Below are 26,337 nucleotides of genomic sequence, written 5' to 3'. Positions count from 1 at the left end.
GGCAGTCAGCTATGTTAATTTATGCATGACTGGTTTCATAAATTCATATATCATGTGCACTCATTAATTGTCCTATTTGAAGTCACCCCCTTGAGATTGAGTCTTTGGGTATGAAGATCCGATCAAAAGGTATTCAGGGTAGTCCGTTTTTCTATTTTGCCCACTGTGAATTTATTTACGAGACAAAACTCTTGCATTGCCTTCAAAAGATAACTTAATATTTAATTTTTGGCCATTTAAATATTACGAAAACGCTTCAGGGGGAGTTTTACTTATTAGGTGATGGAGGGGAAAGATCAATGCTTGCGTAAGAAATTAAAATCTCTTTATTTGATTCTTTTATTGTAAAAAAGGTTTTTGTGCCGCCTAGCATAATAAATTCTTGAGAACACTGGTACACTGGTGGTAAATGTTTTTAAATTATCATTTATCTGAGTAAGGCAAAACATTTATTTTCGTCGTAGCATATTTGTCGGAGGAAGTTGTATGCAGGAATCCTACATTTATGATTCTTGCTTATGATTTAGATCAGGAGTTTCCAACTTACATGAGGCCGGGGGCCATAAATAAAAACACAAATCAAATTGCAGGCCGCAACTTTATCAAAATTTTATGTAGGACTCTTTTATGCTTGAAGGAACGTTAAATATTACTGTCAGATTTTTACCAAGTTGTACTAAACAAAAGTATTGAATTACAAATTAAAATAAGAAGTTTATTTAAAAAAAATATTTAATTGTAATTAATAATATTATTAAAAATATTAAATAAATAATAAAAATTCGGGCTACAATAACTTTAATGTGCACCTATGTATTAAACAATTAATGTGCAACCTGGGAAATAAATATTTTTGCACCGTTGGTATGTTAAATTTCACAGAAACGAAGAAATTAGGTTTCTATTAACGAGAAAAGTGGAGTTTTTACCATATAGTTTTTTTTTACGAAAATTAACAGCAAAAAAATTACAACTAATATATTTTAGTATTTTAGTTGGCGGGCCACAAAAAAAAGGCTTCGCGGGCCGCCAGTTGGAAACCCCTGATTTAGATTGCATCGTAAAAGTAACTTTACTGATTCTTATGTTTATCATATTTCACAATAATTACAAATTTTAGTGTTACTACACGTATTTTACTATAATTATAAATTTTAGCGTTACTACACTTATTTTACTGTAATTATAAATTTCATTTTTACTACATGTAATTTACTGTAATTATAAATTTCAGTGTTACTACGCATATTTTACAGTCATTATAAATTTTAGTGTTACTACACGTATTTCACTGTGATTATAAATTTTAGTGTTACTCTACGTAATTTACTGTAATTATAAATTTTAGCTTTGCAATACGTATTTTATAGTTACTATAAATTTTAGAGTTACTGGATGACAAACATGGTGGCAGCTACTTTACATCAAGTAGCATTTCGCTTACCAGGTACCATCATTGGTTTGTGTGTAGTGGAACACACCAAAAATGGTGACAACCACTTTACACCAGTCTGGTGTAAAGTGGTTGCCACCATTTTTGGATACGAAAATTTTTTACAGGGCCACAAATTATAAAAAATATATACAAAACTTATTTTAAATTATATATTTAAAAATTTAAAAAAACTCAATTGCTAAAGCAAGGATTTATAAAAACTAAAACTTTAGAAATTTAAAAATGGCATGTTCCATCTAATAATTTTTATAATTATATTTGCGTGCATGTAAATATTCAATAATATTCTAGATATTTATTGAACGTAAAAACACTTGCAAACATAAATAACAATATCAATAAATAAGAGAAATGAAAACGGTAGAACATTTAATAACGATATGTTATGTAGAATATGTATCTTTTTTTTAAAAAAAGAAAACTGCTCTTTTGTATATGTTACTGTAAGCAGATTTCAATTCCACTTTAAATTATATTATTTACAGCCTTAATTATTAAATCAAATAATGAAAAATCAGGTTCGTTTTTTTTACCAATTTCTTTTAATAGAAAATATTCTAATACATATATTTTATTTTGATTACCTTTTGATCTTTTTCTATATAAAAAGAATTAAGATATAAAGAAAAATATTATTGCATCATTATTAAAAGATAAATTGAAAGTACATGTCACATACATAAGATCACCAAGAATTGATTAAAGACAAATCATCGAATCTTGATAAAATAGAATATTATAATAGCTTCGTCAATATGAAAAAGATAAAGAATAATATTATTCTTTCTTATGGAGTAAGTCTTCACAAATAATGACATCTTCTGCCAACTTAATTTAATACCTCATTATTTGTTTCGAAATTTATTTCTTAAGACCAGTGATTAGAACAATTCTTAAAATTCTAAGGATTTGACGATGGAGATGGAAAATTTTGTTTCGGAGATTAAAATCATTGTTAGAAAAAGATTTCAAGATTATTTTTTCGTAAAACGAATCTTGTATTTGACTATTTACATTAAAGCTGTTAATGAAACGAAGGTCTTTGATATTCAAAATCTAGGATTCGATTACACTAGTTCTAGTTTTGAAAAAAATAGTCAGGTTCTGAGATTCGATTTGTAGTGTTCTAGTTTCGATAATTAATCTGGTTCTATGATCCAGTTAATGTAGTTCTAGTTTTGACAATTAATTTTGTGACAGTATTCGATTAATATAGTTTTGATAATTAATCAAGTTCTAGAAATCTATTAATATAGTTCTAGTTTTGAGATCTGGTTCAAGGTTCCAATTAATAGAGTTGAGTTATAATTTCGAGAAGTAATCTAGTTCTTGATTCTAAATTTTTCAAATTTAGTGAACATTATTCTAGTAGATTAAATGAAAGTGATTTTCAAAAAAACGCTCAAAAATTTCTTGAGGTTCACTGAGAAACGGTATAAAATTAGTTTTTGTTTAGTATTATGTAGAATCTAAAGAATATCAAATATGTATACAGAATAAGTGGTAACACCTTTACTACATGTTTTTAGAATCTTTGGTAAAATTGGAGTCAAAAATTTATGCACATTTAGGGTTTCAAATTAATATTTAAGCCAGAAATAAACGAAAATGCTTTTCAAATTTATCAAATCACTACTCAGGAAAGAGGGATGGTTAACAAAAAAACTTCTTTAATTGCCGATGAAAACAGGGAAGAGTTGAATTGCTACAATTACAATCACTAAGTTTTACTAGGCATTCCACTACTAGTGACTTCAATAGTGTTGGATTCTGAAAATATTTTTTATCTTTTCGTTGCTTAAATGACTTTTTACGACCTTTAATTTCAGTATTTTTTTCTGCCTGTTATTTTTGGTTAAAGTTTTAAAAATTGTCAGAACTCGTATTTTTCTTTTGTACATATTATTGTAAATAATAGCATAAATTTTAATTTTACTGGGTAATATTTACAAATCTTAATTGTTAAAACGAAATAGAATAATGAAAATTAAAACACTCGAAAAATTAGTACAGTGCAATAGATAAAGTTCATCTCTTTTTCTAAAAAAAATAATAATTTCTCTTGAAAACATATTATTTAAAAACCTTGACTAATAAAATTAATAATGAAAACTTAACGCATATAATTTTAAAATTTTTTTTATCGAAAATATTTTTCACGTATTTTTTATTATTTTTATTTTGACTATCTTTTTTTAATTTCCTATACGATACAAAGAAAAAAATAGAAATTCTATCGGTACGTTAAAAAAATAATCAAACGTTATTACTTTCAAAATGATTAAAACATGAGTAAAAACAAGTATTCGAATCTTAATAAAATGAAAGATAATACAATAACTTCGATGTTAATGCGAAAATGATGAAGAGAAAATATTATTCCATCTTAAGAAGTTAATTTACACAAGTAATAACATCCCCTTGCAACTTAACTTAATATGTCATTATTTGTTTTGGTATTTATTAGGCCATTTATTAAGAGACGTAATTAGAATCATTTTTGGAACTCAGGAGATTCGATGTAGAGATATTAAGAGGATAAATTTGTTATAAAGGATACTAGAAACGAGACACGAAGATTAAATTCGCTGTTTGAATAAGATATTTGAAAGGACACTGTAAAATAAATGTTACTTTTAATTCTGGAATAGCTGTGAGCAGGTAATTAAAACGGAAATGTATGATATTCGATGACAAAGACTACACGTATGGTGAAAAAATTCTGGCAAAATTACCATACTAGTATGATAAAGATACTTAATGGTAAAAGAAACCATAATTTTGCCGATTAAACCAAAATATACGGCGATTAAGCCAAAATAAACGGTATTTAAGCCTAAACTATTCGTTTAGTAATTTACCGTTCGCTATGGTAATGGTTTACCGAATATATTGATTTTTGTTTCATTTTATAACCGTCGTTGAACAGCCGACCCAATTTTGGGTTTATGACTACTAATGTTCAGCTCCGTAACCTTGTCATTTTGAACTCAATCCAGAAGACAAGGGAACTCGTAGATCAAGTAGTGGGAGAAATTTGACTTCGTGGAGGATTTTTGATGGAACTAACCCGCATTTGCGCACATGGTGATTGCACATGGAGACGAAAATTACACAAACGGACAAAAGACATGCCAAGGGGAGTCTAACCCACGATCCGTCTACCACTGAGGATAACTTACATCATCACTGTGGTCAGTGCGAGTCGGGTGCTGCATTCGTATCGATCAACCATCGCTGGGATTCGAACCCGGTTCACGTCATTGGAAGGTGAACGCTCTATCCCCTAATACATATTTTTGGAATTCTTGGTATAACTTCAGTAAAAATCAATACACATTAAGGGTCATGAATATGTGATTTAACAAGGAATAATCGAGAACGATAGCATAAACTAAGGAATCAATTTGAACTTCAAAACCTGTTTTACTGCTGGTAAAAACAGGGGAGACATTTAAAAAAAAAAAACGATGAATGGAAATATCTTCAAGTGTCATTAGGCAACCAAACTGATTTTTTTCATACTATACTCTTCATTAGTGATTTCGGTGGAGTTTTCTTTTCCTTGCCTAAATATTTATTTTCGATGCAAAATGAAGATATTTTAAGAATTATTCTAAAAACAAATATGCTGAGGTTGTGGAACACTCTGTAAATCTTAAAACGATTTTATTAAATCCAAGATGTTTATTTTATTATTCATATCAAATCAAATCAGAGGTACACATTGCCTTATAAAAATATTGGAGGGATCAGACATAGGGTCTAGTAGAAGCAAACATTTCGAACAATATTTCTTTAGACAGCGGAAATAGTTCAGGGAATAAAGCGGTCAAACTCGAGTGGTGAACCCAATGACGTCTACCGACAACTACAGTGCTGACTAAAGATATCCTCAGATCAAGGGTAAGAGTCTCCTTGCCATCGGGCTAACTATGGAAGGTTTTTATGTTCATGTAAAACAAATATACGTCAGTTTCAAGCAAAAAGTCTTTCACAAAGACGAGTTTGTCAATATATCTGATTCAAGAGTTCCCTTGTCTTCTGGGTTGAGTTCACAATCACAAAGTATGGAGATCTATTTAGTGTTAAATTTAATATGAATCTTCTGTTCAACACCGCTAATAAAAATAAATTCTCAGGTACAGTACGCAAAATAAAAAGTGAACATCCTGAATAACTTTTGTTCAAATGTTTGGTCAACTGTCACATAATGTGAATGATCTGCGGATATAACCTTAAACATGCTAATTAATTTGTGCAAAAGATTTTAAACTATGAAATTCGGAGACAAAATAAACATAATACTATAAATAAACAATATAATATCAAAAATCAAAATAAGAATAATTTTTTTCTACGGATTCTTCATCCTTAAAATATAGACTATAATCTGAAAAATAGGGTCTATTTGGGAAAGCTATCAAAAGTTTGGACACGGTATTTTTAATTTAACATTAAGCGTATCTTTCAGCTTTTCAAGCGAATCGCAACATTTTTGCATATATTTATACAATTTGTTTATCTAGAGATCATTTCATATTAAAAATAATTTTAGATAATTATTTATTAGAGCGATTCTTTTGCTACGCGTGGTACTTCTGCACAATATTTTTTTAAATTTAATACCCTTTATTTCAAACTTGTTGAATATTTTTTACAGTTTTTTTCATGAATAATTTGTTGAATCTACATGTTGTTAATTGTGTGTAATTTTTTATAATGTTAGATATTTGAAACTTTGAATATATATGTTACTGTGAACGACCGAAATGGGTAGTTGTTGACTTCCACAGGTGAATCACACAGTCGCTTTGGTGAATGTTGAACTAATTCTAGGTTTAGTCAATATATATAATAGGTCTAGTTAAATGCTACTGCCCGTCTTAAAAAAACATTGATGTAGGGCTTACATTTGCCTGGTATGCCCTACATGCATTGCTTTCCAAACACAAATGTTTCTCTAATCTATCCTCAGCAAACATTCAAATATCGAATAAATAAAGTAATATCAACGAATATATATCCAATCGAGTATAAGAAATAATCCGGACATTCACCAAAGCGACTCAATGATTGTTGACATTTACTGTTGAAAGTCAACACTCTCTTGATTTCCGTCATTCACAGTAGCATCTAATATATATCATTCTCTTACGTGGCTCCCAAATTTTGGCTGTATTTCTTTTCCGCCGGTGGCAACGTTTGGTCTTATACGGCGAATCGACCAATGATTGCCGCTAAAAATGTCACATGCCAAATATAGCTGAGGTGGCTCAACATATAGCGCTTTTAAAAACGGAAACTGAAATAACCAGAGAAAGCATCAGCTGCGGCAATCTCATAGTATTAAGCTAGGCAGAAGTGAGTAGTCTTTGTCGATAGATCTCTCTTTTAGTATTTTGTCGAAAGCGCTTTTTTTCACGAATTTATATATTACGAATTTATTTGAAGATTTTTGATATACATCACGAATTATAGTATACTATACTATAGCATAGTATACTATAGCACATTTCTAATAGGTTTAACGATTTACATGTCATTTATTTGAATTCAAATTTATTTTAATGACTTAGTATTTACTAAAAAGATGTAATTTTTTTTAAAAAAAAAAGTTTTTATATGGATTTGAATGATTGTTTTGAATTCTTAGAATTTTGTGCATTTACAGTGTTCGTAAGTTAGTAGCGAGCGAAGCGAGCTTGGTTTGCGAAGCAAACCATATAAGATTGTGTAGCAATTTTCGGGGTTTGGCCAGCGTTAGCGAGCAGGGGGCGCAACCCACTAGTATACATTAATTCTGTTAAGTATGAATGAGTAAAATTAAGAAATTTTTGTTTTTCGCATGATAACTTTTTTGAGCGAGTGGTTAAAAGATTTTGAAAAATTTTCGAAATGCACGAGCTTAAAAAAGTTTTACATGGGGTTGGATAAATGTTGCGAAAAATATCTGGGACAGTTAAAGCACATCATCAAGGCTAAAATTGCATATGCAACCCAGAATCGTCATCATACGCCACTTAGGGCGCTTTTATACTGTAATGGAAGCTTTTGTACTCCCAATTATGAACTGTTTCTTCCAGTGCTTCTGAACATGTCATAATAGGGAAGATGGCATTTCCGTGCATGGTTCCTATCTAAATTTAATCATTAAGAAATGCCTTAATTCTATTAGAACTATGTCGCAACATTTATGGAACCCTCTGTTATATATAACTTTTTAAAACTTGTAAATTTCGCCAAAAAAATAGACTGAAAATGCCAATTAAAAAATAATCTGTACCTTTAAGAGCAAAATTAATTTCAGATTTTAAATCTCCGAGTCAGGCAAGATTAAGCATTTGTATAAATAAAATAAAACACATGTTTCCAATAGTTATCAAAGGTGTGATAAATGATTATTTGAAATTCTTTTCTTAAGTAAAAACTTTTTAATTTGGTGAAATTAGTGCATTACGTGTACGTGTGATACCCTTAGGGAATGTTTCAGTTGAAAAATCTCAAATACGGCACCAAAAACATTTATCTACCTTATATTAACGGAAGAAAATCAATTTATTTTAGCAAATGAAGCTTTAGAGAAGAAAATATTGACTCCTTCGTTTCAATGAATGAAACAGAGCGAATTGTTAAACGCATCTCACAAAATCAACATTGTCAGAAAACACAAAATATATAGTTCCCGCTAATTCAGTTTTCCAAGCATTTTCATTTATGTTCATAATGTGCCATTTTACAGATATATTGAGTCGCTTTTTTCTTCTTCAAATATCACCATTCCAGCAATAAAAATTAAGATTTTTTGTGCTTTTTCAGTCATGTATTGTCATAAAGCGTTTAAATTCATAATCATTTCATCATCATTTTGTCATTAAGTGTTTTAATAAAAGAATTAAATTGATGTGCTTGCATTTGTTTCAATCCAAAAAGCAACAACAAAATTTTTTTGTTTGTCGCAAAGCGCAAAATTTAGAAAACGAAATTGAGTGTCCAGGATGTAACTGGGAAAAAGCAGCATAAGTTTCTCAAAGAAACATGATCAGATAGTTAAGTTAAATGAAATATCCCAAGAAACTGAAGCGGTAAGAATTTACTTGATTAAAAACTTCATTCCCTTCTAAAATATATTTTAAAGAAAAAAATATCTGTCGACATGTTTAAAGCTCTCAAAAATAAGCGCCTATTTTCAAAACTTGCTTGAGAAGAGAAGATTTGAATGAGAAGAAACGAAAATGATTTGAAATAAAAACGTAAAGTTAACAACAAAAAATGTAAAAAGTAAAGCTGAGAAACAAAACTGGAAAAAAAAACTAAAGTAGCCGAAAGAGAAAAAAAGAAGAAAAACGACAGTGGTCGAGAGGAAAAAAATCAGGGTAAAACGCATTTCCAGGCCCTATGGAGTAATGGTGAAGAACTAATGTCGTTAATTAGGAAATCGGCATTCATATTTATAAAACAAAATTCCGGGGCATCAAGATGAGCTGGTGTGGTGGGTGTAGAAATAATTTTGGCATTATCGAAACAAAGTCCGTCTAACTATTGTCGATTTTCGCATGTCGATTTTGCAGATGCCAACAATGTGCAGCAATTGAGGATTTTTCGTATTCTTGATGTTTATTGCTGTGTTACATGTTTATTGCTGTAAATTGTTAAAATCCTGGATAAAAAACAACTTCGACAATGATATAATACGAGAGTCGTGGTGGCTCAGAGAGTAGACTGCTCGCCTCCCGATGAGGTCAACCGGGTTCAAAATCCAGCATGCCCACCCCAGTTCTGACATAAAATATCCTCAGTGGTTGACGGATCATGGGTTTCAGTCCCCTTGCTGTCAGGCTAACCATATGAGGTTTTCGTCGTTTTTCTCTCTGTGTAACGCAAATGCGGGTTAGTTCCATCAAAAAGTCCTTCGCGAAGGCAAATATTTCCCAATACTTGATCCAGGAGTTCCCTTGTTTTCTGGATCGGGTGCAAAATTATGAAGCTACGGAGTTAAACATAGGTAGTCGTTCAACTAAAAACTGGGTCGGATGTTCAACTACGGTTATGAAATAAAATAACGTCATACGATTATATAGTACTTTTTTGCCAGTATTTTTCTAATTAATTTATGTACCAATCTCCTCTTTCAATACAGGCAATGCCTCTTCGGAAGTAAAAATTCTTTATTAGTAATTTAAGTTCAACTCGCTCCGTTAACATAAATACTACAAAAAGTTTAATTCTTGGCGAATTAGGGAGACTTAAACGATTAGCAAACTACTTTTCCTAATAACTGAGATCTAAAATAGGGTTTTATTTGTCGTGTTTTAAAATTCAAGATGTCCTTAACATTATTCAACTTATGCTCCTCTTATTTCCTTTTTCTTTCTCTAAACCTTTTTATTCTTTTTGCCCCAAGGAAAGGCACTTTTTTCGACTTACGCATATTAAAACAGTTTAACAAATTCAATTGCAAAATTAAACTTAAAGCGTAACCAAATAATTAGCAGAATTTAATTTGCGCGATGTTCTTCATTGTTTTTCCATGCATTCAAGTGAAAAAAATTTTCTGTTGAAAAAATAAATTACATACAAAATAAAGTTAAAAATTGATTCTAACACACATACCTGTAATTATTTGTTACGCTACGTGTGTTACATTCAATAAGATTAATTTTTAAAAATAATTATTATTAATCATAATTCCAGAATTTTTTCCTTTGAACAGCTTGTCTTCTTAATTTATACAACAAAAAATTCTCCCTTATTAAAGTGTATGTTACTGGATAATTAGATTATCTATATTAACCAACATTTAGTCAGTTAAAAAGAAGTATTGATACTTAAGGGGAAATATAATTTCAAAAAACCTCTTAATTAGAAAGTTCTAGGTTCCTGTATATTTTTCCATGCGAAATAATTATGAATATTTACTGAGTCCGCTTTTGGGGGAATAGTCTATTACTTTGTATTATTTTATTTAATAATAGTGGGGAGGGGGGGAATTTGAATTTTCATATATTTCTACATCATTTTAACAAAATACAAAAACGAACGAATGCAAAATTTGAACGAATAGTTCCCGAGAAAAAAAAATTAATTCTCAAGTTTCTTTATTTCGTCGCACTCCCTTTGCATTTTTTGACAATCTTTTGTTATCTCAAATTTTTCAGTCTTACAGTTTTTGTTCAGCAAAACAAAATGTAACGTAAGGTAAAACAGTGAAAGCTCGCGCATAGCACTTTTTAATGCAAGTATTTGTAACTATTTGTCGAATGTAAAAATTTTTCACTTCCTTCCTCTCCCAGAGGATATTTTTTTACAATCTTTCGTTATTTCAAGTCTTTCAGTTTTACAGTTTTTGCCCAGCAAAACAAAATGTAATGTAAAAGAAGAGAAAAATTTGAAATGAAAGCAATAGCAAATTGTGAAAAAGTCTCGTGTGGAGTTTATAAACAATTATGGCCCTTTCAGAGTAGGTCCTATTTCAACTCAGTAGTTGAATTTCTGTGAGCTGCACATGAGCTCGCAGAGTATATTTTATTTCAAGTTTAATAGATAATAATTCTCGATCTTATTATAGACCGTTAAATCTTTTATTTCTTCTTATTCCCTGTAAATTTTTATACAGAACTTCAAACTTTTAAGTCAAATAGTTTTTGCGCATTGAAACAAAATACAACGCAAAATCAAAAACCCATAACAGTAGCTCATATGATTTCTTAATATAATATATAAATAAGAAAATAAATGATTCAGCTTTTAAAAATTCCCCTAATTAAATTCCACAGCATAATAATTAAAAATTAAAGAAAAAATGAAGAATTTAAAAAATGGATAAATTTTCTTTCATTGAATTGAATATAAACAGTATAGTATATATATTACAAAACATAAGCAGATAGTTTTTTTTCCGAAAGAGGCAATTGAAAATTTTCAATCTATTTATGATGTTCTTTTAAGGATTAGAGTGTTTCTTAAAAAAGAAACCCGTTGTTTACGAAAAGTTTATTTTTCTCAATTGAACCTTCCATTAACCTTCAAGCGTAAATCTCCAAGCATTATACAATCTTTGAAAAGTTTATTTAATCAAAACCCATTTGGGATATTTTTAGATGGAATCACATCTTCCTTCTGAGCTAAAGGAATTTTATCTAATTTTGTGGCTAAAACTAAAATATTTCATCAATTATTTTTCGAAAATAATGTAACAGTATCTTAAGAATATAATCTTTTTTTAAAAAAAAGTTTAAACTAAAAAATGGAATTTTTAGAATGGTGCAAATTAGGGATGTTGTGAACGGTATATCGTTAATACTTTTAAAACTCAAATAATTAAATATATATATANTATATATATATATATATATATATATAATTAAAAAAATTGTCTTTTGTGTAAATCTACATTGTAAAAACAATTTCTTCAAATTCAATGTTACTCAATTCAAAACATTTTGTGAAGGAATTCTTCCTTTTAAGATGCCAAATCGAGCGTTCAAAAGCACTTTTAAAGATGTTCATGTTTTATCAAGTGTAAATCTAAGCACCAATTATGCAAAATGCTTACTCCAAACTCACGCACATTCGTATAGAATTTTTGATTCCAAACATGCTAATTTTGGCGTACTTTGAATATCGGAGGAACATTTTTTTAAAACTGAGAACGAGATGGCGTGGTTGTTGTCTTGCACGCGGCCATTATTCTATAGAAACAAAAGTTCCGTGTTACAAAATGTATTTACGTTTTTAGTTTTGTAATAAAGATAATTATGTTTTGCGTTTTTGTCAATTGCATTTATAAATTTTATCGTAATTAATATCTATCCGCGTCTGTAATTCATCTTAACATTATTTCTGTACTATGTGCTAAACATTCTATCTGTGTATGTTCTATTTACAATCCTATTATTTTTTTAAGAATCAGTGCATGCATCCATTCTAAACTTACTATTTTTATTTTAAATTGTATCGCAAAAATAACTCTACTGGTTTTATTATATAGTATTATTACAATGAACTTTAGTGCTACTAAACACTAAAAATGGTGGCATCTACTTTACATCAAGAGCAGTGTGAGAGAACATTGCTGGATATTCACTGTACCGTCCTTGATGTTTGGTTACGTCAAGAAATATTTTTAAAGCACTTTTGCGAAGTACCTGCCACCATTTCTGGTGTTTAAGTACACAAAAGTTTTAGCAGTGTTCAATAAAATGTAATTTCAATATAATGGTGAAAAAACTATCTTCGAGAGGGGCCATATTATTCAACAAATTTCTTTAAACTGAAATCCTATGTTAACCGAAGTCGATAAACCTGTGAATTTCTTTAAAACTTGCACTTAGTTTTCTCTTTCTTACTTTATTTAATTTCAATTATAAGCTATCATAACAGAGACTATACGTGAAAACTTTAAAGCCAGAAAACATTCATTAGAATAGGTAAGCACAAAATGACAATAGGAAAATAAGGAGACAAACAAGTGGCATGAATAATATAAAGTATTTTAACACGTTCCCTTACATTTTGATTTAAAGAATTTGAAGGATATACCCAAAATCAGGACATTCAGCGATCTTAAAATTAGCCGACATAGTTGAATATCTAATTTTAGGTTTGAGTTCTCTTCTGCTAAAATCATTCAACAATGCTCTTCAGCTTCCGAGCTTGATTTCTGAAAATCACTCCATATTTTAAAAATTTATAACAATGTAATCAATGAGCCTTTTAGTATCATATTCTTTCTCAATATTTGGAAATCTATTTATTATTTTATTTCGACATCTTCTACCACGGGATTCTCGCCAAACACTCTAACACCTGTTTGTTATATCTCCTTCTTTATTACTTTGTTCAAGCTTGTTCCTCTTCTCTTATTGATTGAACCACTTTTTTTATTGTCACATGTTTGGCTTATTATTTTTTCTACTGTCATTTTGTGTTTAGATTTAGGGGGAAGTTTTTGGTTATAGAAACGAATCTTTATAGTATATCTGTGCCTTTATTTGTGATTTTAACATTGTTTTGTTTCATTCAAACGTTTTGTTAATAAATGAAGTTCGTCGCTTTGTTTTTGCCAAAAAATCTGAAGGTTTTGATTCACGTAAGTTCATGAGAGTCCTCTGATAATGATTCTGAAGTGGTACGGCAACCATTGTTGAAGGAAATGCTATGTTGGGAGAAAAATAATGCATTACTAATGGAATCGGGAAAATGACTAACAAAGCACGCAAAGATAAATCAATGAAATCAATTTAGAAAATCAATGAAATCGACTAACGATTCCGAGATAGATGCTATTTTGTACAAATGATTTATTTAAAGAAAAGAAATGCTATCTCGGAAAATACTGCACGCGAATTTTAGAATAAAGTAATTTTGTACTTATTTGACGAAAAACCATACATTAAATAGTCTAATTAAAATTGTATTTAAATAAATTTATGAAACTATTATTTAAAAAAATTGATTTTGAGAGTTTAGGAATGTGATTTGATTAGAAAAAAATATATTAAATCCATTATCCAAATATTCCTGTGGGAGAAATTGATTCAATCACAATGACTTCTGATTATCGTAGAGGGAAAAGAAAACTTTTTTGAGAAAGAGCTGTATTGAAAAAATGCTATTTTCTGTCTACAAAGAATAATTACTCATACTTTAATGCTGCAGCAATATCTAAAGTTTTTATTGTATTTGTGTGAAATTTCGTCTAAAGTAACACCAATCAAATGTTATCAATTGATTTATAGTTCCGGGGATAAGACACTCGCCTCGCAATTAGGTGACCTGGATTAGCGATGGATGGTCGATGCGAATGCATCAAGATGAGCTGATGTGACAGGGGTGGAAATAGTTTTTAAATTGTCGAAATTGAATTTATGGCCAAGATTCCAACAATGAGCAGCAATTGATTATTTTTCATATTCTTGATAACGGACATATATATTTATTGCTGAATATTGTTGGAAACTTGTGTACCACAGTGCTGATATAAAATATCTTCAGTGGTAGTCGGATCATGGGTTAGAGTCCCACCGTGGAAAGTTTTCGTTGTTTTCCTCTCTTTGTAACCGAAATGCTGGTTTGTTCTATCATAAAAGTTCCCCAGGCAAATCCATCCATGCAGTCCACGAAAGCAAATTTCTCCCAATACTAGATCCAGGATGTTCCCTTGTTTTCTGGACTGTGTTCAAAATTGCGAAATTAAATAGTGATAGTCGTAAACTCAAAATTGGGTCAGCTGTTTAACGAGGGTGATAAAATAAAATAACAGTATTAGCTTTTTTCTCTGAAAATTTCTCAGTTTGCTTTCATTTATTAGTTTTTTTAACGCAGTGCATAAAGTATTAGAGCGAATTTTTATTTTAATTGATGGCTACCTTCTACCCTTAAAAAAGTAAGTGATGACAAAAAACTCATCGGCGTGATGACAAATTGGTTACATAGTAGAACAAATTCAGCGTCATGCTCGTATAAAAAAAAATGAGAAAAAAGAGGAGGTGAAGTGAATAAAGGCGAAGATTGTTGATGCCAGTAAAAGTCAATTTATTATGTAAGTCCAGCGCCGTTTTCCCCTTGCAAAATATTTCCCTTCAGTTTATTTTCCGAACAAATTTCAGAGTTCTAAAAAAGTCTTCATCGTTTAGTACTACTTGATGAGCAGAAAAAGTAAATATAAGGATATTTGCTTTTAAGGTACACGAATACGTTTTTGTAGATTAATTCAGATTTTTAGACTAAATCAAGAAACTTTGAATTTTTAGATAAAATAAAAGATTTCCAAAATAATTCAAATTTTTGTTTTTATTTCACTCAGAGCACAAATTATGCTTATTTTAAGAAAGAATCTTTCTCTATTAGGCTGTCATATCATAGTATGTCTAATTTATTTTTGTACGTTAATAATAATTAGTCATAATGTCACGGGTTATCTTATTTCTGTATTTTTTAAATGTGATATCTCCTCCCTATTCACTTGCATAAATGTTCATTACATACGGAATAGACAATCGACAATTTACACATGGAATAGACAATTTACCACTTATAATAGACAATACATACACATGGAATAGAAAATCTACCATTTATAATGGACAATCTACCATTTATAATGGACAATCTACCTCTTATAAGAGACAATCTACATATGGAATATACTATACCACTTATAACAGACTATACCTACATATCGAATTGTCAATCTACCACTTATAATAGACAACCTATATATGGAATAGATAATCTACCGCTTATAATAGACAATCTACCACTTATGCAATAGATAATCTGCATATGGAATAGACAATAAACCACTATCGAGCAAACAAAATAAAAAATAATAATATCTTGTAACCAACGTTATGGGCTTCGAAAGGAAAGATATTTTTTTCTATTCATTTTCTACTCTTTTTTTTAAACTTCCACATACATTATCTAATAATTTTTAAGCTACTAATATAATGTATTTATCATATTTGTACGTATATTAGTATTATATCACTATCATACCTGTATCATGTACAAATAAAAAACGTTCAATTTTGGTTTGTACATAATTCAAAATTGGAAATTTTTTTAACTATAGTGGTGAAAAAGATATTTTTCCCTGAAGTAAGTTGGAAATAATTTTCCATCACATGTTCTATGAGAAACATGTTCAGAAAAGGATTTGGGATTTTGTTCAACTTATAAATTATTACTGCTGTAACACAATTTTCCACATTAAGAATGCCTGCCTATACTTCTTTTTCTTCTTAGACACTACAGCCGGTTACCGGCCAAGGCAGTCTCTGTCAGTTTACCCCATTTAGATTTATTCGATGCTATATTTCTTCTATTAACTCTTTGATTATGAAGTCCTCGATTCTTCTATTAGCTCTTCTATTAACTCCCTTACTATACTTTATTATTTATAAATAAAATATTATTTATAAATAAAATACCTGTAAGTTAAAACAGAATATGTATAATATTTTAAGAAACTATTTTACTAATGGTTTTTTACGATTCTTCTTACATTCATAAATTTTAATTTTGCAATGAAAGAGACTCTTCTTCAAAAGAGGTCCACACAATACAAGCGCAATTTATTTTATAAGCATGAATCAAATTATATTGGGGATAATTTTCGTCCAAATGCAAGCTAAGGCATACTGTTAGAAATTTCTCGGGCAAAAATTAATAAATAAGAATTTATTTAAATGGTAGTTGACCTTATTCCACTGAAACAGCCAAATAACCATTAAAAAAATTTATATTCAAACTGTAAAGTATGAGAAAAATTTTATTGATTTTTTTTTCTTGAAATGGTTAAACAACCAGAATTCTATCCACGCCAACTGAGTCCACATTTTATACAATCATTTCATTCCACGCAGCTGGGTACGTACTGCAGCTGAGAGGGCTAATCAACTAATCTCTTCACCGGCTGAACATGTTATTGATTTAGTAGTACTTAGTAATGCTCAAAGTGAAGCAGATGGCAATCCAATAGTAATTTTTGTAAAATATGAACAAAAATTGTTCTCCACCCTTCATATTCATTGATGTGTGAAAAGCAAGGATTGGCGAGCGAAGCGAACAGGTGACGGAGCTTTCTAATATGTTCAAATAAATATTACTATTTTTGTACATAAATTAATCATTCATAAGTAATAGTCAAGATTAAATTAAAATATCCATTTTAAGAAAAGCAGAATACAAATGACATATTGCTTCTATGCAGATAACATATTGACTTCACGAATAAAATCGCACACTGATTTTACGGGGATCTAATTAATTCAAGCTTAAAAATACTTAAATATACAATAAAATAAAATTTATCTCTTGATTAATTTTTTTTTCTGAATGACAACTTCTTATTAAAAAACGTAACACATTCGGCGAAAACAAAGGAAAAAAACTCCGCTTGCTTTTAGATATGACTTAGTAAATTTTAGAATCATGTTCGATGCGATTCAATTATTAGATTTTAGATAATACAATGCAGTGCAATTTATTAAATACTATTCAACAATTTAAAAAAAATGTGTCCTGGAAATAAGCTTTAAAAAATTTTATTTAGACCAAAGAGATCATAAACATATCCTCCATAAGTAGTTAAATATTTTTTAATCGTAATTGCATTCTACAACATTTATAAGGAAACAGTTTAAAAAAAACAGAACTAAAACTATTTAAATAGTATCTAATTATTCCACCATAAAAACTTATTTGTTAAATATTATATCGAAATGAAGAATTATAGTTTATTTTATACAAACGTAGTTTTCAGCAAAAAACTAACAATAAACCATCCACCTAACCGCAGGTTGAGAGATCAGGAAGGTTAAGGCTAACCACCGACAAGAAGCAGGGAAGGGCTTCAAGGCGGATCGAACTGTAGTTCATCCAGTGGTCGGAAAAGCTGCATTATTTTTGCTGCCAACTAAAACTGCAACTACTTTGTGACAAATGTAAAAACCTACAACTACTTTTTTTAAATTGTTGTGACTACACACTACTTTATAATTGTAGTAACTACTTCACTTCTTTAAGGGGACGAACTTGTATTAAATGTAAGGGAATAATTAAGAAATATTTATTCATGCTTACATGAGCCAGTTTATTGTAACAAAACATTTTATTTTTGAATTTATTTTTTTTCACCTTTAACTTTCTATGCCTGTCTCGACAGAGAATATTTAATTTGAGAAGTGCAAAATTATCAAATACTTGAAATTTTTTAATTGTTTCATATTTTTTATATCCTCTAAGAAATTAAGTACAACGAAAAGACATTTTCTTCCTTTGACATAACATCAATGTTTCACGAGTGAACATTTGCAAGTTAAAATGTGACCAAAATGATTCATTATCCATTTTTCGTATTGGCTAATTTAAATATTAGTTATACTTCATTCAAAATATGTTATTCCATTTAAAGCTCAGCAGCAGCAATTTTCATGACATCCATTGACGGATCCGCTATGATTTGTACTCAATCAAATTAGAAGAATTATTTGCGTTAGAATCATGTTTCTTTATTTGACTAATATTAAAAGTAGTTGTTAGAAATCGCTATAAACTACTGTTTTTCTTTGTACCGCACTACTTACTTTTTTAAAAAAAGTAGCACACTGCTACAAAAAAAAAAGTAGCGACTATAGTAGTTTCAATACTTGTAATGCGCTACTTCTGACCACTGAGTTCATCACAATGGCAGTTCTGTACATCTTAGCCTTCGCGGATACAGTTTTTATTACATTTAAATGTGTTACAAAAAATAATCGCAGCAATCTTAAAAAAATATTTTTCAGTTAATAAACTATTTATTTTTTTTCTGAAGAGAGAAAAATGTATTTTTTGCTTATTTTATATTTTAAATTAAGTCCAAAATAAGTTAAAATTCATTAATATATTGATTTTACATTTGCAGAAGAAGTGTAAGAAATAAAAGTAAATTTGTAGAGGATAATTTTTTTCCAAATTAAAAATAATCTATTATAAAGATTCTAATATATTCAACAATTTATTTTTGAAAAATTTCCATTTTTTTTTCAATTTAAGGCAGGAGTTTGGTACAACATACTCAAACTTTAAAATTTGTTTTAAAAAAGAAATAAAAAACTGAAAAAAAATTACCTGTCAATATTTTTAACACAATCATTTTAATTTAATTTAAATACTGCCAATATTAACCACTTTAGACCACTTTTTTTAAAAAATTTCTATTAGGGATTTTTTACAGTAAAATTTAAACTTTCATTTAATAATATAAATAAAAAACTGAGCAAAAAAAACTCTAATAGCAAGATAAACTCTCATATTGTAAAATAATTTTTTTTTTATATAAAAAGAAATAAAATTTGAAATTTTTATATCTGTTCCAAAAGCAAACAACATATTCAAAATATTAAAAACTCCTTTTTAGTGAATTTACGCAGAAATCAATTATTTATTTTACACTTTTTCCAAAAACGAAAATGAAACTAAAACGATTGGAACAAAATTTACATTTTTCATAATAAAAATCTTTTTCAAATTTTAAAAACCTTTCAAACATTGTCCTTCTTAAATTTCGATTAGGAATTTAGTACCATAAAATTTTACATTTTAATTTAACAAAATAAATAATAACTAAACAAAAACTAGTAATAATGAAGTAAATTTTCGTACTGTAAAAAACAGTAATTATTTTTTGTAAAAAGAAATAAATTTTGAAATTTTTATATTTGTTCCAAAAGCAAACAACATGTTCAAAATATCAAAATCTCCCTTTTAAGGAAAATTAAACTTCTACGAAGAAATCATGTATTGATTCTAAAGTTAAACATTTTTTTTTTCAAAAACGAAAAAAAAACTAAAATGATTGGAACAAAACTTACCTTTTTCATAATAAAAATCTTTTTCAAAATCCTTTCCTAAATTTCAAAAATCCTTTTTAAATTTGTAACACATTCGGCCAGGAAAAATCACCATTTGCTTTTTATTAGAATATATAAAATTCAAAATTTACGCAAAAAAAAAGTTTGAAAAAAGACAAATTGTTTCACAAAATAAAACTTTTTGTATCCTTAATGAGAGAGCAAAAGAGAAGGTATGGATTCACGCGTCTTCATCTTGAGCATCTTTGATAGAGAGTGGGAAGCGGTCTTTTCCGAACATCCACCACGCATGCGCACTCAGTCCTTAGTCGATAAAGAACTTATATTGGCGCAAGTGGAGAAAGTTCTTCGTCTTTTCTCGATTGGATCTGAAGATTTTCCTTCGGGAGAATTAGTTTTCCTTTTTTGCTCCTCTAATGCTATTTACAATAGAAGGGGAACGTCGGCAGCATTTGGCGACGATGATTTTTATGTTCTCAAAGATGCTATCGAAGATTGTTACGATATTCATCCTTTTTTTTCATTAATAATTAAGATTCTCTGCCCCCTACTCGTTCCACTCAACAACCCCTTCATTCTTTTTCATTCATCATCGTTTTTTGTTTTTCTTGAACTTCAATGTGTTCCACAAAAACGCAGAGCAGTTTGTTTTTAAAATATACAATTACTGCAACTTTATGACAGAGCAATTTAACAATAATTTCGTTTTTTTTTTCTTCTTTTTTTAAAACCACCTAAGAAATACAGAATGCGTGACTCAATAAGAAAAAAATAAATGAAAAGTAATTTTTTCTCGTTATCGAGACTTAGAACAGTTCAAATAAGAAGCGTTTTTATATCTTTTGCATTTGCTGCATCTTTTATACTGAATATTGTATAGGGATCAGGCTGGCACCTGATCCCTATTGTTCTTTGTGCAAGAGCCAAGCTGTTTTGGATGGCAGCCGCATCCTGTGCTGCAGGTCGTCGTCTACCGAGCGATATTGGGAAGCAAGAGCGCTCCTGAGGAAATGACTTTTTACTTTCTTGTTTTGTTCCTGTGTTTTTACTTATTAACATGTCAATTCACCTCTGCCATTTAAAATAAATAAATATATTGAATATTTTCCTTATTTTACAAAAATTTCAAAATAAATGTTAAGATTTATATCTGGCAGCAAGTAATCTCTCTCTTTTACTGCTTTTGAATGACACCTAATCCAGCGCGAGCCTATAAAAAATATATATAAAAATCTCGAGTGGGGAAAATAAATTTTCTACGAGAGTTGACAAATAGTTAATATTAAAGAAAAAAAAGCTGAAAAAGTACCGAAAAAGTACTAAGATTTTCAATAACTTTCAAACAAGCTGGTATTTCGAAGCAAAATTCAAGTTACGTTCACACATAAGAATTGCTTTTTCAGGATGCTAAATTTTAATTCCATAGTTGGATTTCACCCGAATACAGATCGACCAAGCATGATAATTTTTTCCTACAAGTTCAACAGTTAACTCTCAAAATAATTTTCGAATGTAAAATTTTTTTTTAATCTTTTGTCATTTTAAGCTTCTAAGTATTATATAATTTTTTACTTAGCAAAAACAAAATGTAAGATTAAATTGAACAACAAAAATAGCAATCTTATGATTTTTTTTAATATCGAGTGATAACTGTTCCAAGATAAAATATTTTGGTTTATTGGAAAAATGAATTGAAAATTTAAACAAGTATAAAATTGCATAACTTTTCGAATATAATATTACTTTATATATGGTAATTTCAAATCCTCATTTAAGAATTAAAAAAATTAAAATAAAAAAATATGCTGTCTTCTTAATAAGTTTAATGCAGTCGAACTACACTGGTCAGGACTTAGGTCGATCCCAAGAACGATTAAGCTTGCATCTAAACAATTGAATATTTGACAACTAGACCAAAAGCTATTTAGTTGTTCTTCTCTTATTCCAACTAAATGTCTAAGCAAATTGTTTTCAACGAGAAAGTTTGAAACAGTTAAAAAAAACTTTAAAAAGCCCAACTTTTCTATGGTTTTGCACAAAAAAAGCAAGAATTAAAGTATTGTTTATAACTTATAAAGATCGAGTTTACATAGACTCAGTTAATTATCCGAGTGCTATGTTCATTTTATAATAAACTAGCTGTACCCTGCGTGCGTTGCAACGCTTTCAATTTGAATTTGAATTTTGTATTTAAGTGTGTAAGAGACATTTGCGATTATGATTTGAAATGCAAATTTTATTTAATGGTGAAAAAAAGCAGTTAATTCTCTAGGATATCATTAGTGCATTTTCAAACAGACATGTATGGTGATGCACACGGAGCATGAAACATATTTTGGACAATGATCTGAAATAAGACTGGATCTATGGTGACATCAAGAATTTCTGCTGATATCTGATCAGTTTTAGAAGGTGGTTTTTTTTCAATAAGCCAAATTAGAATGTGTGCCTGAGGCAATCCTCGTTTTTGCCATTCAATAGAGTACACCCAACACCGTGTCTCTCTAAAAACATGACGCTTCACAATGAAATCAAGTAAAGATTATCATTTTTGTTTGAACACACGTGCTGTAATATCATGACGATCCGATGATGATTGTCCTGGTAACAAAATATCTCTAATTTCAACCCAAGCAGAATTGCACGTAAATGTAATAAATAAATCTAGGAGCCCATATGCGAGAACATATGTCATTGCATCCTGTGAGTATTCATACATGTGCCTTGGAGTCCAAGGCACATGTATGAATACTCAGACATGTATGAATACTACATTTGCAGGGAGTCCAAGTTTTTCTCCCTGCAAATGTAGTCGGCAATATAATCATTTTCCCCACATCATTAGGATTAACGTTACCATCATTAATTATTGCATCCCGTAAATGAATGCATTCTTCTGAACGTAATTTGGTTTGATTTAATTTAATATACAGTAGGCGTTCAGTTTCAATTTTCGCATACATATCGACAATGTATTGATGAACTAATTGTCGACATTTTAAAGTATGATTATCAGCGTTTTGGCAATCATTAATCTATATGCATAAAAACTTATTGCACTTGCTTTCTTATTGGTTTTCTCGCCTGTTTGCGGACTTCTTAATTTTATGTTAAAATAATATCCCTCCTCTCCTCACCAAAATAAAATAGGATATTGCAATGCATCATATGATCGATACGTTTCTGAGAACTCTTTGAACGTCACGATTTCTGCGATGAAGAACTGTATCGCGGGAGGTAAATTCTTCGCCAACTATAACAATAGCCACTTCATCCAATGTTGGCGCATTGTATTTTTCTTTGTGGTGGCCTACAGGTGTTTTTTCAGCTCTAATAACAACTTTGTAAATATCGGATGACATTTAGTCTAGGGCAATTGTGAACAGCCTAATTAACTGATTATGTTGATCGAAAAATTTTTGTAATACGGTAACAATTTTTCGTTTAGTGCCATTGTTTACCTGACAACGTTGATTGACTTGATCATTTGTGTTATCCATGAAATAAATTTGTAGAAATTTATGATCTGCGTTAGGCATTGAAAGAAGTGATCCTTGCACGATGATAAATTTGGCCTTGCACTTTGAATGTTGGGATGTAATTCTCGTTCAGGATACGTGTAGCACCGAATAAAGTCATTTAGAAACACGAATTGTACCGGCGTATATGCGCCAAAAAATGTTTCGATTGGTTTGTTTGACCTGATACGAAGGTTGATAATGTCTCGGCAGGCGACGTAAAATCTTGTAGTTTCTGTATGCTTCTAGAACAGCAAATTTCAGCTGTTTCATTTTTAAATTTGAGAGCATTACAAAACATACATAATTGATATATTTCTCCGATGATGACACTTGGGGGAAGACTATAGTTTGTTGTCGGATCATAGTGAAATGCACTGAAATTCAAATCAGAGTATTGGCAGCGTCTGAATAGCGAAATGCGTTCTCGGTCGGTTTTCATTCTTGCTTCCCGTTGCTCTGATGTTTCCGACGAACGGGCTTGTGTAGTTCGTAGTTGATTTGTTGACAGTCTTCTTTCCTGTTGCTCAGACGTTTCTAAGGAACGGGCAAAAGCATTCTGTTCTCGATTAGTTTCAAGTCTTTTTCCCGTTGCTCCGATGTTTCTGAAACACGGGTAGTTCTCTTTTTGCGCGCTTGAGATGTCGACCGACTAAGAGCGATTTGCTTAGGCGGCATATTTTTGCAAATATTCTTTCTGACAACGAAAAAGAAATGTAAAAGTTGGCAGTGGTCGCAAATTTGCTAAATCGAAATATCACATACATATTTTAAATAATAAAAAGAGCAATAAAAATGAGATGAATAAGAAATATGAAAATTATAAGATTTAAAACAAAAATCAATTTTATAAATGAAAGAAATAAAATGGATGAATTCGAAAACTTTGCATAAATAAACAAACAAACTAATAGTTTTCAAATGACAACTGTCACAGCACTGAAATCTTCGAAAAGTATATTTAATTTTGCTAACCTAAAATTACGTACTAAATATAAATATTTCTGAAAACGTGCAATTTGAATGAAATTTGCTTTTGTCTTTATATTTATTAAACAGTTTTCACAGTACTGAATCCGTGATACGACCAACAATTAAGAAATCTATTCTCGTTGATTTTACTTGCTTGTGCTCACCTGACATAAAGAAAAGCGCGAATTAAAAATTAAAGTATATGCAATTTACTTTAATTTACTTTTCTAAATGAATAGAGTTATAAGATAGAAAATATCACTGTTGTTATCTTCAAGATATTTGAAAATTGAATCGTTTATAGCAAAATTTAAAACAATGGCTAGCTTTTAACCAATCAGAAAATTCCATTTCGACTTTCACTGATATCGCTGGAACGGTTTATCGCACGGGATAAAAAGTATCCTATGTCCTTCTCCTGGCTCTAAACTACCTCCCTGCCAATTTTCAGCTAAATCGGTTCAGCCGTTCTTGAGTTATAAGTGAAGTAACTAACACGACTTTCTTTTATATATATAGATTTATCATAAAATGTGTTATTAGAATTTCGCGTAAAATTTTGAAAGAACGCAGATGAAAATTCTACTGTTCATTTGTTGTTATCATTGTTTGCATCAATTGCAACACATTTTGAGACAAACTTAATATGAAATGAACATAATACCTGGATATTAACTGAGTCTTTGTAAACTAGATCTTCGTAAGTTATAAACAATATTTTAATTCTTGTTTTTTTGTGCAAAAACATAGAAAAGCTGTTTAAGTTTTAAGCAAATAGTTTTAAAAAACTTAAAAATTCTTTAAGTTTTTTAAAACTATTTTACGCATTTTCATCTTAGGTTTTATCAAGTATTAAAAATATGCTTTTTATTTTCCCCCCAATGTTTTCTAATTTTTATAAAATTCTTATTTTGCAAAAAAACTAATAGTGAATCTCAATTGAAGGTCAGGTATATTTGTACTGTGCAAAACTAGAGAACTTATGTATTTAAATCTAATTATCTACCATGTAATTAGTAGAGCAAATAGAGCAGATAAACAAAGATAGAGGCTTTCTAGCATTAGATCATCCATTAAATTACTAATTAGTTTAAAATATTAATTAAGTAGCGTTATGAAAAATTCAACAGGCGATGATATAGTAGCAATTAATATTTCCCTGGGATTTGGGGAAAATTTAAGTTGAGTATAAGTTGGAAACGAGCTCTCCGGAAAATCCGGAATCAGAGTTGGATTCGAACATTCCGACTAGCGACTCCACAACTCTTATCAACATTATGAAATTATACACAAAACTGAAAGGTATACACCGACAAAATTAATAAAGTTAAATGTTTTTTTAATTTTCATGGCCATTTTCAGTGACTTTACGTTGTTAGATTTAACAAAACATTTTTTTAAGAAGTTCACTTTATCAGAATAAAGATTGAGTGTAATCAGAATCATTTGGCATGAGGCTGTTGCTCACGGCTAACTCATGGTAGTTAAAATTCCTCAGAATCAAGCAATTTTCTGGTACTTATCCCCTTTTTTGCACAGTAAAAAACTTATTACCACAGTGCCTGCAGTAGTACCTGTATTTCTACCTATTAAAAACTACTACCTATTACATTTTCTACCTATTAAAAACAACACCGATTGCAGTATTACCAGCAGTACTTATTACCAATATTAATTAAGCATAATGGGTGTTAATAATATGATGACGTTTTTGAACGGTTTCCCCTAAAAGAATCAGTTCTATTTCTTCATTCACTTCTCTTTTTAGTACATGCATACATTTTTCTATATTTCAATTATCGTTGATTTTATTAAAACACGCTTGAAGATCGCAACTATAAACATGACAAAAACGTGGTTTCATATAACTTTAGAAATACTAATTTGGTGACGTAGCAACACTATCCACAGTGATCATTCAACTTATAAAAATATTTCAACATTAAAGACCTCACAATAAACATCCCCCCCCTCAACAGAATCCTCTATAATTTAATAACGCAAAATACCAAACCAATACGGAAAATTA

At 29.8% G+C, this 26,337-nt stretch overlaps 1 protein-coding gene across 1 annotated transcript in view; it reads right to left on the bottom strand.

Moving 5' to 3' along the window:
• LOC107445401 (uncharacterized) overlaps positions 1 to 20,079 on the bottom strand; it is a 211,537-nt gene extending 191,458 nt beyond the window's left edge. Inside the window, exon 1 of the mRNA XM_043039647.2 lies at positions 19,819 to 20,079. The gene's annotated coding sequence lies outside the window, so the exon portion shown is untranslated. The remainder of the gene's footprint in view (positions 1 to 19,818) is intronic.
• Positions 20,080 to 26,337: the final 6,258 nt, after the last annotated feature.

Source organism: Parasteatoda tepidariorum, chromosome 5 (assembly GCF_043381705.1).
Source record: "Parasteatoda tepidariorum isolate YZ-2023 chromosome 5, CAS_Ptep_4.0, whole genome shotgun sequence".
Taxonomy (NCBI): domain Eukaryota; kingdom Metazoa; phylum Arthropoda; class Arachnida; order Araneae; family Theridiidae; genus Parasteatoda; species Parasteatoda tepidariorum.
Note: the sequence above shows the minus strand (reverse complement) of the source record. Positions and strands in the feature narration are given on the sequence as shown.